This window comes from Antedon bifida, chromosome 6, assembly GCF_963402885.1.
Source record: "Antedon bifida chromosome 6, ecAntBifi1.1, whole genome shotgun sequence".
In the NCBI taxonomy this organism is placed as follows: Eukaryota; Metazoa; Echinodermata; class Crinoidea; order Comatulida; family Antedonidae; genus Antedon; species Antedon bifida.
In genome coordinates, this window is record NC_136231.1 from 19,161,628 (window position 1) to 19,179,953 (window position 18,326).

The 18,326-nt window shown below is 30.0% G+C and overlaps 1 protein-coding gene across 1 annotated transcript in view; it reads left to right on the plus strand.

Annotated features, from left to right (window-relative positions):
• LOC144844437 (maternal embryonic leucine zipper kinase-like) overlaps positions 1-18,326 on the plus strand; it is a 67,962-nt gene that overhangs the window by 9,910 nt on the left and 39,726 nt on the right. Inside the window, exon 2 of the mRNA XM_078701349.1 lies at positions 3,596-3,671. The gene's annotated coding sequence lies outside the window, so the exon portion shown is untranslated. The remainder of the gene's footprint in view (positions 1-3,595; positions 3,672-18,326) is intronic.

The following is an 18,326-nucleotide window of genomic DNA, read 5'->3' on the forward strand; positions in this document are numbered from 1 at the left end:
TGTTCTACTACTGTACATGTGCAGTATTTTCGTTTTCTGATATTATTACATTACCATATAGTAGGTGCTGATTCTAAACTTACAGTAGTTATACCAAATTAAGTTTTGAAGATTTTAAAGAGATTTTCAATGGAATGAGTTTAATTAATCTGCTGTAGCAGTAGTCAAATAATGTTAAGAATCTATTCATATAATAGTTCACAATTAGACTATATTGGAACAAATTAAAAAAAGCTCACAAAACTATTAAAAATTATTTAGACTCATTTAATCATTATTGCCAAAGAATTATGCTTGTTTCCTTTTTTATATGACATCATTAGCAATGCATTACCTATGGTTGCTATGTAACAAAAACATCAACATCATCGGTATTTAGTGAACTATGTCACTAATAATACTTAATAGCACATTATACAATTTCTTCCCTCCAGGAATATTAAAGAACTATTTGCATTTCAATAGTAAGGTGAAATTTAGACAACACAACATACAGTACAGAAGAGTGAAGTAAAGAATTTTGTTTCATTTTGCCTTTAGCCTTCGTTTGTAGACATTTAATCGATAAAGTTCAACATTAATTAAATTCTGAACATTGTTTATGTAAAATACTGCAATACAATACCAATTTTATTCATGAAACAAGTAATAATACAAAGGAAATTTTATTTATTTAGGACAAACACAAAAAAATCTCCAGTGCATGACAAACATTTTTAAAAACCACTCAATTTCCATCAAAATTGTATGAATACAGACTTTATAACTTATCATTCTAATGCATTACTATCAAAAAAAGGAATGAAATCCCTGGCGTGAAACTCTTGAAAGCAAAGTATAGAATCTTTTATAGCTCTTCAGTCATACACAAAAATAATTTCCAATTCATTGTATACCACCTGTAGAGACATTGAAATAAAAATGATTAAAAGCATAAATGTATTTTAATGTTATATGAGGCAATTGAGAACAATTGACATGCCTTTCATGTCAATATGATTTTCAAACCTCTCTAGCATCAGTATGCATTATGGAAATATTCAATATTCGGTATGTGACTGACAACAGTAAAGTACTACTTGGAAAAATCATAATAGAGTCAGTAATTAATGGCACGCACTTAAGCAGAGATCTTTTGTGCATTGAAAAGTGAATCAATATCTTATAGCAGGCACATAAACAAATTAGCAACATAAACTGTTGACCTTAAACTTTTTAAACCTATTACTGTATTTCTCTCCTACTGATTCTGTTTCTCTACAAAATTATTTTATGAAAGCTAATAGCTACCTGCCAAGCAATTTTTTGACATCGTATTAAGAAAAATCCTTCAACAATTATTGAGTGCTAGGTCATTTTGATTGCCTTCAGATCAAACATTTTTTTCGCACACTGTTTGTTGAAAATGCTACTGTTTTTCGGTCGGCGACAACACTCGGTAAGACTTCTTTTATTCACATGATTTAAAAACTGCTCCCAGAATTTTGATCGGGGCTGTGATTCATACTATTTCGCTTATTGTTATTTTTTGTTTCTTAAACTTAAATGTAAATGTACATGATGACTTAACAAAATTACAGTAGCATGATAGCAACGATATTTCATAACGGTTTTGATTGAATTTAAGTTACGAATTAATTTGTATATTTCGTCCATATTTTGTGTACTGTCTGTTGACTTAAGTTCTTTCCCTCCTGTCCGGATGTACTGTATGTAGTGAATACTGGCACAAAAGTAAACAAATTCAATAATAAACAAATTAAAATTACTTTGAGTTATAATAATTGCCTATGACATGAGAATTACGTAAGTAGTACCTGACCCATGACCTAATCTGATGCTTGTACAGTAGTTCATGACTACAACATCAAGGTTTGATTCAGGTTCAAAAGCAGGTACTACACTTCTACATTATAATTTTTGTACCTGCATGACTGATTTATAGTAGTACAATTATTATTTTACACTAATACTACTTAAAGCCTTTTATCTTTACCTACTTTATTTCTCTACTGTATTGTTGATTGGGTTGGCCCATTTATGTCTTAAAAGCAGACAATTAACGATATGAAGACACTTTAAAGTGAAACCCCTTTTATATGCTGAATAAGTAACTAGCAATTAATTTTATTAAAAGGATTATGTCAATATTGTTTAACACTTAGCTATGAAATTCTACCTTTCACTGTAGGTCATATGGTTTAATGACATTTTCTTTAACAAAATCGTTATTATAAATATTCAAATGATTAGTATTAATGAAATTTCTTTAAAAAAAAAATTGAATAATCATATGGAAACTCTGTATTGAATATTAAACAATTTTCATTGAAGTGTATACAATACTATACAGGGAAACACATTGGATACGTACAGTAAGTACAGGTTCTCCTTATACCGACCAACACTCTTGGTTTGGACTGTTTGTCTGCATGTGTTTTTATGGTTTAAGAATTTGGGATCTTTTTGGCATCAAGAGAAGTCTGATTTCCGGTATTTGGAGAGTTGACTGTATTTTATATTATTTATTTAGGTCACAAACCATAGGCCCTACATGCGCCCCAACAAACTCAAGAAGTTCTAATCTATTCTATATTTGTTTTAATCTGTTGAACTTTTTTTTTTATAAAGGACGGTACATTGTTTATTACAATATGGCCTATCTCAGTAACGTTTGGTGACTTAATTATAGCTTCTGTAACCACCCCAAATCAAAAATTGGAATAATAGGAAAGCTCAATTGTCACAAACAGCTTTGTAAAAAGTGCAAGTGTATGACTTAAAATAAGAAGTAGCCAATTTATATAAAGTACAAACGTCAATGTAGTATATCGTAAATTTACTACAAATTTGTGCTTACGTATAACTTGTTATTGTAGAGTTTACTAAACGTCACTATTTTAATTTATCACACGTAATAAATTTATTTTATACGTTTGTGTACATTGTCGTCATGTAATTGGGAATTAGTTGCTGTGTGATTCAATGCTTTAATGTTTAGGGTCAACAACATGATTTAATATAAAGATTGTAGAGAATTACCGGTATTAGTATGACATTATTATTTAATAATGAAATAAACTAATAAAGTATTAATATTATTATGAGTAAACGGTAATCGAAATAATAATTATTCTGAAAGATTTGTTTTTTAAACAATATTAAATAGGTATTTTTTGCCTGCAATGGGAAAAGGACATGTTTATACAATAGTAGAATAGAGTATAATGGAAATAGAATAGAGTTTACTTGCTTAAAATACATAAATAAAAGTTTGTTTTTTTTATGGAGTTTTGTTTTCTGAGAAAAAGTACTGTATAATCAATTAATCAGTCAGTCATATGGTGCACACTATTGTTCTATTTTAAAATTCTATTTTTTTTTAAAAACCTAACATCAACAATCATACAATGTGCAATTTACCACCTAATCATCAGGATAGATCAAAATAATACTTGCCATGTGATATATTATCAACCAATCAAATGGCAAGCAGTGTTAATAACAGGATATAAATACTGTACTATCTAATGTTACTGTATAATTAGTCTTAATTTGAAAAGGTAAAATAATGAATTTTCTTTTCTCCCAATAGATTGGAATTTGTTGATCTGTGAAATCATAATATTAACTGTGCCTTACTATCAAACAAACTTTTTGTCAGGAGAATTGTAAGTATTAAATAGATTCTATCACTAAATGAAATATTATATAGTAACAGTAATATTTTTTTTTCTTACATGTATTAATATCATAGAAAGCAACTAGGCAAGGGAGAAGATCGGATGAACCCCTGAATATTTTGTCGATCAAACCACATAAAACATAAATAAGACAAATTAGACAGGCATGGTATAACGCCTAAGGCTTAAGGCCCTGGTTTAAGGATCCTACTGTAAGTGGACCTCCAACCTTTTTTAACATACTGTATTTGAATGCCTGTTTTTTTTTTCTGGCCGCTTCAGCTATTTATTGATCTGTACGTCCTGGGTTAAAATCCCATCAGATGTCTTTCGTTTGACAACAGTCCCAAAAATTTGTTCCAAGTATTTTAAACGAAATGCAACCTTTCTGGAGGCCAATGACTTTTCAATAAATATAATATTTGGTAATGGTAATTTTTAGTGGAACATGAATGATTACAAAGCAGAATCTGTATTAACTCGGTTTGCATTGGCATTATAAAATGACAACTTTACATTTTGAGTTTGGATTTCATTGAAAGTTGGTAACCTAGCCTTCGACTTTAGATTTTTATTAACCAATCCTGTATCTTCACCTAAAATGTTTAGGTTGAGCTTGTTATTGAGGGTGCATATCAAATTTACATTCATTTCTTGCCTTTCTAAAATACCTGGATAAAACAACATTAGTCCCCTTCCCACAAAGTGCACAATACTATAAAAGGAGAAGAATTTTTAGTGGAATGTCCCTACCTGAAAATGGGACAGTCTTGCATCTTGTATCTGTGAGACAAACATTATGTAATCTTGACAAGTGAATATGACATTTTAAGCATGAAAAGTACAAACTGGCAATACTAATAAACAGGCTTTATACGCTTTAGCCATACTTTACTTCAAAAGGTTGTAAATTGCTTATAGATCGGCAATAAAAAGGATTATGTTTACAAGCTGCACTGTAGATAATATTAGTTGTAGTCAAATTTAATATGAAATGGTTAATAGAAAGCTAAATTTGTTTACTCATCAACTGACAAGAAAAAAACTTTTTATCTCAAAACGGTAAACCAGCATAATGTAATGTTTATTAAATTGTCAACATTTGATGATACAGTAGTATTAGAAAGCGAGTTCACATTTTATTCAATACCTTTCACCAAATTATCTCAATTAAATCATCTGCTGAAATATCAAGTTTAAGATAACACACTGCTGTTGTTCCTGCAATATAAAAAATATTTAAGGGGACAGCGGACATGCTGAGCCCTTGTAGCAGTATTCTGTATTTAAGGGGATATACTGTAGCTGACATGCTGAGTCCTTCTTGCAGCAATATTATGTATAGAAGAGATAGCTGACATGCTGAGGCCTTGTAGCAGTATTCTGTATTTAAGGGGGAGATAGATAGCATGCCGAGCCCTTGCAGCAGTGTTCTGTAGATAAGGGATAGACAGCTGACATAATGAGGCCTTGTAGCAGTATTCTGTATTTAAGGGGAAAATACTGTAACTGACATACTGAGCCCTTGCAGCAGTATTCTGTATACTATATAGGGGAGATAGCTGACATGCTGAGCCCTGTAGCAGTACGGGTATTCTGTATATGCTGAGATAGCTGACAATGACATGCTTCATTAACTTTACTATAAAGTTTACTCAGCTGTTTTTTAAAACACTTTACAATAACATGCCTGTACTATTATACAGCTATATGATATCTAGTGATAAAATGCAATCAGTGATTATCATCCATTTGTCAAAAAATATACTGTTTTATAAATATACAGTATATTTTTTGCCCGCAGAAACAGTCCCTACATTATGGTAAAAACTCATTTATGCGAAAGTTCGCTATTCCCAATCCATGGCAATATGGCTTAAATGAATAATAAATATTTTATAATAATAATCGTTAAAACATGCGAATCACGAAATGCATTGTCAATGTGTACCATCTAATTTATCAATTCAAAATTAATATTTTTTTAAATAACATGTAGTCAATACAAAATTTGATTTATTAATACTGTTATAAATTGTACATTCATCACTCAATGATAATGGTACAGTTTAGTTTAGGTACAATTACTACAGATAAACTTTATTTCATCCTTCACAGAAAATTTACATGATTAATTTAAACAAATGTTTTTTAAATATTTTGAATAAATGTTTAAATGTTATTATCTAGTTTGATTAAAAGTTAATTTAAAGTAAATTTTTAAAAATGTTACAACAGTGATTTAATGCTTCGATAGAGTTAAGCAGTATTTTTATTTTTGTAAATGAAAAAATTACTAAAAATAGATGTCAGAGATTTTCTTCGAGACAAATAATCAGTTATTTGTCATTTCTTGGTTCTCTTTAATAAACATAAATGGTTCTCTTTAATAAACATAAATGGTTTTTATGCTTCTTGATTTATTTGACTTAAACCTTTAGTAATCATAAAATGTATATTATGTAGCTCATTTTACATAAATAATTGAGTTGTCAATGCGTTGGATTTGAAGTCAGGGATTTGAAGTGCAATATAAGATTGAAACTGATGTCGTCAGTTGTAACTAATAGGTACTTCAAGATGATGTGCATTTTCAAACTAAAAAAACAACTTAATCTGTATACCTTAATAATAGGCCACAATTTACATTACATTTGTAAAGATATTATTGCAGAAACATTCCATGTTGAATGTCTGAGCTGTTAATGAAAAGGCACGGGAAACAAAAGGTTTGATGTAGGTTTTAGTCAACTTGATTTCATGAAATATTGTGGTAGATTGTCAGGTAAGGATCCTACAGTATAACAGGAAATATTTCTTACAAAAAACGCTGCTCGACTTTTTGACGTAACAGTTTTAATTATTGTTCTTTCTTCATTAAATTATGCTTTTTTTAATTGATATTCTATTTAATAATTTAATGAAGTAATGATTTATTATCAATTATTTTTGTTTAACAATCAGTAGTAAACATTTTTTGTATAACGTAAATATAGTCAATCATTTCAAAGTCCTAAAAGTCCTAAACTAAACTATAGTACTGTACTGGGACCCACATACCCCAACATTCCAGTAAACACAAATTCTAATTTCCCAGCCACCGACAAACGTACTTACAATTAAACAATTCTTCATCTCCACACACCATTTGCCAAAAATGTTTAGGAAGGATAGTTTTGATAATGATAAATTGACAGCCAAAACGAAAACATTGTTTATTGAACAGGCTTTACACAGACTACTGTCTGCATACATCTCTTCTCCCAAACATGCTTTGGAGTTTGCTCATACCCAGTCCTAGTTTCCAAATACCCATTTCTTCAGCCGTAAACATAAGCTTCCGCATGATACAGTTTCCTAATGCTTCCATCCTCTTGAATATAACTGCCTAAACGTGCGGTACAAAAATATGTACTGTAGAACCAGTGTACACATTTCCTCAGGTACTTTTATATAGTAAAACTTTTTAGAAGAGAAAGTTTTAGTATAATAGTAATACTTCAGTTTTTTAGTTATGAGAGAATGGCAAGGAGGAGGATGTCTTTTGAATTCTACATCCAACATGTAGAATGAACACATTTCAAATGAATTTTGTCCAACATTTCTGTCTGTTGATGGTTGTCTATCTGTCATTCAAACCAGTTTGTGGCCAAAACAATGAGTGAAAAATATTATTTCTATTTTTTTTATTAATATACTGTACTGTATAATGAACATTGTTTCTTTATGTCTACTTTTGTTCATCTGTAGGTATCAATTGAAAAACTGTTACCAAAGTTTAAATTATAATAAAACAGCATACATGTATGATATGTTGTCAGTGACAGAATCCGAGTAGGTATATCTATTATGTATGATATGTGGCTGGTATTGTTCTATTCAGGTTATACTACTTGCTAATGATACTCGATAGATACAAACAAACGACAGTGTGAATTATTAAATCAATATTATACACACAGCCTAGTGCTTGTCATCTCTTTAACACCTGGTCTAATTAATATTTTGTTGTACATTGCCTTTTTACTTTAAGGTCATCCTAACGTCGTTAGAGAAGCTAAAATGTTAATTTCCGAATCCATGTGTTACAATTATTATTGATTGGTTTTTCTATAATTTTTATTTTGTTTTGCAATTTTAGTTTTTAGAGTTCAGTAGTCATTTTTTGTGCAATTTTATAGTAATAGTTTTACAGTATGCAGTTTATTTCGTGCCTAGCTTACCTAGAAAAAGATTAGAAGACAAGAAAGCAAAATGACTGTAGGCATATCCACGTGAGGACGTGGGTGGTGGATTAGTCTATTAATTGTAATAATTTTTATTTTTTTTGCCCATATTTAATGAGGGTGATCCATCCAGCAAATTGCTGATCATTAGGGACCCTCAGAGAGATGTTCACAAGACAAACATATACACAAGATGCTCTACATAAACAAAGTCTTATTACAAGTCTTTGGGAGTGGAGTTGTATAATTGTCCTGACATGTGACATCATAACCACCAATACACAACTCCACTCTGTTATGTTGTACTATAACAGCACTCATCATGACTACAACCAATTGTAAAATAATTTGTGTATTATACTAATTTACTATAAATAGGTTTATAGTTTATAGCATTTTAACTGCTGAATCAAATTACTTTTATTCATATTTTACACAAAAAAAACTGAAAATAAAGAATAATTTTCAGCTAGGTAGATGCATATGTTAATGTGCTTCATATTTAATTTAATTGTTTAGTTAATATGCATTTTTATGATCTAATCTCATATGGTATGAGAAAGTTACAAGTTTTAATCAAAAATTAATTGGTCTTGGTGTGTATTTTTAATCATTATTTTCTGACTTTAATTAAATTAAATTTCAGATCATCCACTAACTCATAGACGCTTGGTAGATAATAAAAATAATCAATTTTGCTAAAGGATGATATTATGTACCAAAGTAATTTAATGTTGGAATAGCAAATGTAATTTTGTATGCAATGCAGCCTGGTTTTTTTTATTACATAAAAATGAAAATATTATCAATTAGTGTTATTGATAAACTTCATCAGGAAAAATTAATTCATTTAATAACTATTTTATGAATTATTTCTACCTAAGTGCAATTATCAAGGGAATATGAAAATATAGTGGCATAATATAAAAATGAATAGAAATTCTACCAAGAAATATGCTTTAAGAGCAGAACCAGTATATTAGTGTTGCTATGTCAGTAAAACTGTAATATACAATCAACTCAAATATAATAGTTAATTATATCTCAACCGTAATTGTAATATTAAATAACGATTATTTTATTTACCTGACGTTTCGCCAACTATTCTCAAAGTGTAGTGACACATATGTCACAGTTGACCTCTAGATGACGAGGTCAACACATTGGTCCACACTTGACTGAGTTTGTAACCGCCCTCATCTCTATTAAAATTGGGGGTCTTCCTGATCCAGATGGATTCCTTAACCCACCATCTTAATCTGACCGATTCCCTGTCAACTACTTTCAAATTATCTCAATCGATGGCGTGATTTGTCTGCGCAGCATGGTCAGTAATTGCTGACTTGTTGATTTCTGTTTGCAATTGTTTGCGTTCCGAGACCAAATATATATATATATATACGATCTGTTGCAACCAGCACAGGGGATCTTGTATATGCAATCTGTAATACTGAGGGGTGGTACCGTATCTTTTGGATGTACAAGTTGCTTACAGATGGTGTCCAAAGGTCTCACTGCAGTGGCAACCCCTGCTTTTTGAAATGTTGTTGCACTACCTCCGTTACTCCTTTTACATACGGAATGACTACCATTGTTTTGGTGTTTGGCTTGTCCAATTCTGCCCTAGGTTTGTTGTCTTTAGTTGTGTTCATGTCGGTTTGTACTTTTTTGAAAGTCAACTTAGGATAACCACACTGTGCTAGAGCATCTTTGATGTGACGTTCCTCTTTGTTTTTATCTGTCTGCTCAGTTTAATATGAGTTTCTCTTTTCTGTCGAAAAGTGTTCTCACAACTCACAATTTGTGGTTTAGAGTGTGATGTGAATTGAAATTCAGGTATTGGTCTGTGAGTGATTTCTATCTGTAAACCGTTAACTTTAACAAACCATCCTCCTTTCTATGAACCCCCAATTTTAATAGAGATGAAGGCGGTTACAAACTCAGTCAAGTGTGGGTGGACCAATGTGTTGACCCCGTCATCTAGAGGTCAACGGTGACATACGTGTCACTACACTTTGAGAAAGCCAACTGTAAATAAAATAATCGTTATTTACTATTACAATTACGGTTGAGATATAATTAACTATTATATTTTATTTGTAATACCAACCGAATGAATCTTTTTAATGAGACAATCAAGTCATATAATTTTTTCGACGCACACTGAAATTCATTCACTATTTCTTAATATGTTTTATGCATTACTTTAAAATCTCTCCTTTAGGACATCCGTATTGTGAAAAAGACACCTCTATTAATAAAATTGGACACTTTGCTGTGAAACAAAAAGTGAGAAATGTGTTTCAATGCTACAACTATACAGGACACCCTATTGTGTCCTCTTAACTGGAGTTCTAAATGTATCTTTAATGACATTGTATATTGTGTTGTTATCCTTAATTTGTTATTGTATCTAGTATAGCAAGAAAAATTGTGACAATCAAAGTATCGTATCTTGAATTTATGTAAATTTTCGAATGAATGTCTAGAAAATATTAGTAGCTTCATGTCTCGTGCATAACTACTATGGTTAGTACTGTTGTTGATTGCCAAATTCAGATTTGAAATCAAGAGTGTTTTAAAACAATGCCATAATTAATTAGGTCTAATGGATATTCAATCACCTTTGTGATGTGATGTTTTATTTTTGTAATCAAAACATTATAATATAAACAACACAGCAGTACAGTACATTTATTTAATAAAATTAAGTTTACATAACACGATCTAGTTTACATTGTCTCAAACATTTTTTTGTACAATTTTAAACAACTTTATTTACAACAAATTCAGATTTCCAAAAAATTAGGTATAGTATATTCAAATATTTAGTCTCTATCATGTATATACACTATTTGTATTTCTTATTAAATATGAATTACTTTATTTAAACAAATTTAATATGATCGATGTAGGTTATAAGCTATGTGAATATTAATCTAAACCGCCACACGTTAAGCATTCATTGTGGAATATAATTATCTTATTTAAAATATTGATGATACTAAAGCAAAATAAAATCAGATTAATTTTGAATTCAATAATTAATCCTTACTTTTCACCTGGGAAACTTTGTCAGAAATGAGGTCACACATTTGTGATGTTTTCCACATAGGAAAACAACAATTGTGAAGCAAGTAAACAAAGTATTTACAGTAAACCTAAAAAATATTCTGTTTTATGATCACTTCAACTGAAATCGGATAAACTTCTGCACCTCTTGTATCATCTTGAATATCAAATGTAGGTCAACAAATATAAAGAAAAAGAAAGCTGGAAACTAAATATAGCTGGAATGACAGATACATTAAAATTCGACAGATACACAATTATCGACCATTCGTGTAAGCATCATTCAGGGAAAATGAATAATTTGCATAGCATCGATTGTGATGATAAAATCATTGAATTTATGAATGCTTTCTTCTTTCTGCTTCTTCTATGCCATGTTTCATTTTATTACTTTCCTCATTACCATTCTTACTAAAGCTTCCAAACTTCAATGATTTAAGTTTATCTCTTGTCCTTTTCTCTACCATCATTTTTTATCTATTTCGTGAATGGTGAGGTATGCTTAAAGTTTTTATTACTTTCCCAGTTATGTTCTCCTTTTGGAGAGGAAAGGTCTAATGTCGGTTCATCCAGGTAAATATCAATTATTGACTACCGACACAACTTTTGGTTTAGTTTATTTATATGGATTTTCCTTTTTCTTCTTGAAAATTATGTTTCTTAGCCTGACTTTCCTCACACCAACTCATAATTTTCTCTTCTTTTATAATTTTTCTTTACCTCCTTTATACAATGTTTCCTATTCATTTATTTGGAAGCTCTTGCCCTATTTTTAAGTCTATTGTTACAGAACTGTACATCCAAAGGTTTTGTGTTGGCTTTCTTCAGTGTGAATGTGTACACAACATCAGAAAGAAATCAATGCATTGTGTATGGTCATTTCTTTTTATTACTAACACTTGTGGTATTAACTATTTTCTAATATAATATTGCTGCAAGAATATTGGAGACTCTATGTTTTACTATAGATTATAGGGAAACGAGTAAAATGAAGTATATTTTAGATGCAAATCATTACATTATGTTTTAGTTTCAGAGGCTGGATTATTGTTCTGCAAAAATATATTTTATAATAATTTTTTTTAGAAATAAGATTTTTAAAATGATTTTGATATATATATATGATATATATATATATTTGTTTTAATATTAGAGAGTAATAGGATAGGAATTAGATTAGCATGTGTAAAAGAGGCATGGGTTCGAGCCTACCTGTGTTCATTGATAGGCAAGATACGCTCATTGCCTTGTCCTTTGGATTGGACATAAAGTGTACATATAGTGCATGTTCATTTCAATATGAGGAATATGTTGATCTTGGTAGGCGATGCACTGCTTGGTGCCATAGGTCCGTAGAAAGCCTGGTTTCACACTGGTAATTGTGTTCACTTTGGTAAAATTATCTGTGCAGGTCAGGCAAATTGACTGAGAGATGCACTTCAAGTGCAAATGAGGCTGTGTGATACAAATCCTGTATGAAAAATCAATAATATATTTTGACTTTAAGATTTATAAGTGCCAACCTGCAGGCATACTTTGACCTACTATCTATTGATAGTTGACACAAATTAACTTTTGACATACAGTAATTCTTGAACAGCTGACCTTTTTATTTAATTTTTTTATTTACTACTGTTCTACATTTTGCCTTATAGTAAATTATAATGCCATTGATATTAATATTTGAATTATAAGATACTATAGCTGTATGTACTATACTGTATCTTATTAAAAAGTGCATTTACTAACATTGTATACTTTAGTGCGTATATATTTAATAATAATATTTAATAAAGTAATTATGATTTTAATATCATTCATAAACTTATGAAATATAATTATTTGAGTTGTTTACGTATGTATTATACTTTAATTTTATTAAGCAGCGGTATATTTTCTATAAATTATTAATACAGTAAGCCCTAGAATAAAGTTACTAAATTATAATACAGTACTTTATATAACTGGAATATTGTACAATACTGATTGTAAATTTAGCGTGAATATTTTATTTTTAATTACCGCCATAAACTGTTGAGTGTTGTGTACAACATTGTAATGTTCTGTTGACACTGTTAATAAAACCAATTGATAGCGAGTGTGTACAGTTATCTTGGAATGCCTAATCTACCCAGGGCTTCATGATGGCGCTATGCATATATTGATGCTAAATCTACAGAAATGACTATGCTGTTTTAGGAATATTAAAATGATGAGATTGCGACGAACATATGACCCGATCTTTTGCTCAATAGCACTAAAAAATCTACGCTGGTAGACTATGGATGATATTGAACGATCGAATTCAATTGTGTATTTCAGCCTTTATATTTTAAATTCAAATAACAGTATATTATTATGAATAATCAGTTTCAATAGTAGAATGAATAGGCTTCCATACAGTCTATAGTCAAATTTATGAATTGCGCCCTCTTTCCACCAGCCAGTAAGTTTTTTCAAATATTCCATATAGCACCCTCTATAATTTTGATGGAAAACACACTGTAATAATATCAATAGCACCCTCTACAGGTACAATAATTTAGAAACTGGAGTGGAAAATTGAAATTGAAGATTTTTACAAAGCCTGCCCTCTAATAATACTCTGATATATATCTTTTACAAGTTTGAGTAATATTAAAATTACATACATTCAATTTCATTGAAAATAATTGACCTTTAATAATAAATTGTAACAAAAGAAAAGACAAGACAAGACAAAATTGTTCAATAAATAAAATAAATTTGTTTTAGGATAGACAATTAAATTTATTATTATTTATTTCATTAAATTATGAACACATAATATCATTTCCTATATAAAATATGTAGAATCATATTTAAAAATTGAATTATAGAAATTAACAGGCACAGAACAGCGGTGAAATACTGAAAATTAATCAAATAATTTATATATAAAGATGAGAAAATCTGTGAGAGCCCTAACCGAGAGAATTAAACTTGGATGGAACATTCTGCTTCATATGAAAAATGGCCTAAAAATATATATATTTATATATATACTGTAAATGAATAACTAAGTTTGAAAATTCTGGCAACCTTTCCTATAAGCTTAAATATTTATTTCATTTTTTAACTGTTTTTTTAGTATGATAGTTTTGTGAAGGTCGGTTGAAGGTGATATTTTATTGACATGAGAAGAAGGGTGGTTTTATGAAAGGAAGTGGTAGGCCTAAGTTTGTTGTAATATCCTGATAAAACAGGAAGATGGTATATTCTATAAAAACACCATACACAACAATTTTGTGTTCATATATAGAATAATCACACATTACACATTATGTAATCAGATTTTTTACAGAATTATAGTTGATTAATAAATCTGTATATTTCTGGGATTTGGAATCTACAATTTTGGATTATTTTAACAACTTTATATATTTTTAAATTTCAATTGGATTTACGTCATGGCACAGAGGCTTATCAGAAGGGTTACGTTAAATTTAGGCAGAAACAAACGAAGATCAAAATCGTAAGTAAAGTTATATAGGTTTTGGTTGGTCAGCTCAACATAGTAATAAACACTAGATTGTGATTTCATTGGTTGATTCATGTAAATTTAGAAAATAAAGTAGAAAATATAGTAGAATGGAATAAAAACTATTATTTTATTGAACCTATATTGTGTAGTCAAGATATAAGCAAGCAAATGCGTGAAAAAATAGGGGTGTATTGTGACTATTTATAAATTTAAAAAGTGTGTGATTGGGGTGCAAGGAACTGTTTTTTTGTGATTTAATGCCAAACACAACACATGTTTGTATCATTATAGGTTATCAATGCACAATACTCCTCAGTTAACTGGCTGTACTAGAGAGAACTTTGGGCTGTTGTGCATTTGTGGGTTTAACAAGGACCTGAAGTCACGCAATGCCAGCTTACCACGGTCGAGTGGTCGAGCGGTTAAGGCACAGGTGCTGCAAACCTTAGCTATACAATCAGCACAGGTTCAAGACATTTCCGACCATTGTTGTGGTCTTCTAGGATAAGGACTTAAAACTGGAAGTCCAGTGTACACATCTGGCTTGTGTGCACTTTGAAGAACCCATTACATCTTTTTGAAGAGTAGGGGTTACCCCGGTGTACTGGTCCATTCGGCCCCTGTCGTTGAGAAACAGGCGTGGTGTGTATATCTGGTTCGTTTTCATGATCGGTTCAGAGGTATATAATGTGGCATATGCAATTGGATATCAAGATTTGTTTACATTATTTTTATTAAATTGGCAAAAATCTTTTAATTTCTTATGATGAAGGAGTTTGAACTGTTGGTATCTTGTTGTTTTTTCGATGCAAAATCTTAAGAAATGTGAAATACTATACAAAATCTCTTGCTAAATTTGATCTGTCTCCTGAGTGATTTATCTCTGATCATCTGGCATGCACAAATCCCTGCAACACAGATGACATATTACACATTTATTGTTTTGTTGAAAATTACATAGGCATATATCCCCTGGGTTTAGCAATGTTTTCATTTTCTTTCAATATGTATAGTGCTGATTTAGTCATCAATAATATGAGTAGTCTTCAGTATGACGCTAGTGACGTAGAAGCCTGGGTTACCAGTGTTTTGAAGTTAAGAACTGTAAACAATTTTTTTGTTGTTGAAGACATGCAACTGTTTTTGACTTTGTTGGAACTATATGTATCACTTGGTTTTCAAATGATGCAACGCCTAATTAGAATGGTGTATCACTTTGTTAAAATGATGTATCACATGGTTGAAATGATGTATCACTTGGCTAAAATAATGTAACGTTTGGTTAAAATTACATTTTATTTATCGACTCTATACTTAAACCAATACACTACTGCCATATCAGCGCAAAAACATCCAGGTCTATATTTGATCAAATTTAATAATATACAATAATTTTTTAATTTAATTATTATAAACAGGTATTACAAAGAAAAATAGTATTTAAGCATGTTGGGTAAACTTGGTCTCACGGTTGTAGGTTCAGTCTTTTTTTATATATTATTTTATTATCGATGTGCAAAATTTGTAGAAATAGAATTTGTTATTGATGAATATTTACAGTTTCTCAAAGTAACGTTGTTTTGTAGAGGCAAATTCATGTGTCTGTGATGTGATGAGTAAATTTTGCCAATACATAATCTATTAATAACTGTTTTGCAAATATGATAATCTCCACAAACGCATGCTAACGTTTAAAATAGATTTTGGAAATTGTTTACTGTTGAAATATGAATAGACACTTCAATAACGCTGACACCTGAACTAACAGGAGTAAACAATAATTAAAATGCATTGATTTTGAAAAGATTTATTTGTTATGTAATCTGTACATCTTGTCTATGACGTGTAGAGTGTGACGTTATCTGTGAAGATTTTTTTACTGTTGATAACAATGATTTTTTTTGATAGATGATAGGATCTCCTAAGATTATCGAGGTACAGTACGACTAAAACTGGTGAACTTTTCAATATAAGTTGTGCTTTAATTTTATTTTTCTCGTGTAGTACTGTAGTTTCACCTTAAACTTAAAACAAATTATGAAACATATAGTGGAAAATTTAGATCGATAATTATTGGAAAGTATGATCAATAGAAATTGCCTGCACCTGGAGTTTTAGGTCATCTGAAAGATTATTAGTGAGTTAAACGATCTCAGATTAATCAAAAGCAACAAAACACAAATTATTGCTAAGCATCAGATCAAATAATTACTTGCATTTCTGAGAAATCTAGAAAAAGTTTCTTTAATAATTCAGTCGATTCCACCTATTCGTTGTGTTTTCTTTCCTTATATTTTTAAAAGTGAAATGGGAGTGGAGTTGGGTGAGGGCGAAATTAATTCAATGAAAAAGATGATTTTACAAAATAGATATAAATTAACAGGCACAGGACGGGTTTGAATTTGTCCTGTGCCTGTTAATTTATAAATTAAATATTAATTAAACTGAATATTAATTCATTTGAAAAGATAGATTGGGAAATTCGAGAGAATAGAAAAATCGGTCCAAACTTTCTGCTTGATACCGTATGCAGATGTTATCCATAGACCACTAGGGCTTTCATTGTTAAACCCAATTGGATTGAACTCTTTTAACACCCCCTATAATAACGTATTAGTTGAATACACAATAGCATGAAATATAATCAAATGTAAAAATAACTAAACTCCTGCTGAAAAGTAGTGTTTCTCTAAAATAACTTGTGGTTGGATTTGTTACTGTATAAAACATTAATTATGGTTTGTGGAGTTTGTAAATGGTTACCCTAATACAAGAAACTTAATGTGCATTTGTATTAAAAAGGTTGTGATGATTGCGGAATCATGGTTTAATATATGTTGGATTAGAATAATCTTCCAATGATGAATATGCCTGACGTTTATTGAAGTACAATTATTTTCTTGTTGGCATTTCGAATATACTATATCAATCTTAATATATTACATAATTATAGTATCATGTACAGTAGTACATTTTGACTTAGCTTTATTAGGAACTCGTACATCAAACTACAAATTCAATACTAAATACAATAAAAATACAGAATTCTGAAGCACGAACAAAATAAAAACGTACTTTGTGTATCTCTCAAAATACAAGAACTGATTGATTTTCTGTAAACAGAATCCCTCATATCATATAAGATCTATATATATATAAGATCGTGTTTACTAAAACTCTCATCTTTAATACAAAAAAATAATGCAGGCCCAACCCTGAATTTTGCTACCTTTGGATCAATAAACCACAGCATAAAAAGTGCCAAATGATCAGTTGAATTACCCAAAAAATATTTGATTATTTTAAATTCACATCATTTTGTCCCAACAACATAACATTTTAAAAGCTGTGTGCACTCAATTTTTTTTACATGTAAAAAGTTTGTACAGAATAAACACTTATATTAAAACGAATATTGGATCTAATGTGCCACAAATGCCTTAATAATAGTGTAGTATGAAATGCCTATTTTCAAGAACCTGATATGTATACTCTGTTTAATCAATTTTGTCATCTATACAACTTAGAATCTATATGAAATTATTCAATGAAAACATCTGTGATATACTTACTACTGTATTAAAAGGGGAATGGGCAAAGAAAGCTCATTTTATAGTATTCTATACAAAAAGACCTTTATTAACATAAAGAATACAAGTTATATAATGAGTGGTCCCTGTGGTATTTTAGATTGTACTGTTTTGACTGCTCAAAGAATATTTATATTAGTGTAAAATGCCCTTTCATTAAAGAGCTTTAATGTTAAATGGTAATAAATCATAATCATGTATTGTAAAAGTGCATTTCTCTTTACAAAATGTTATTGATTATTTTTTCCATAGA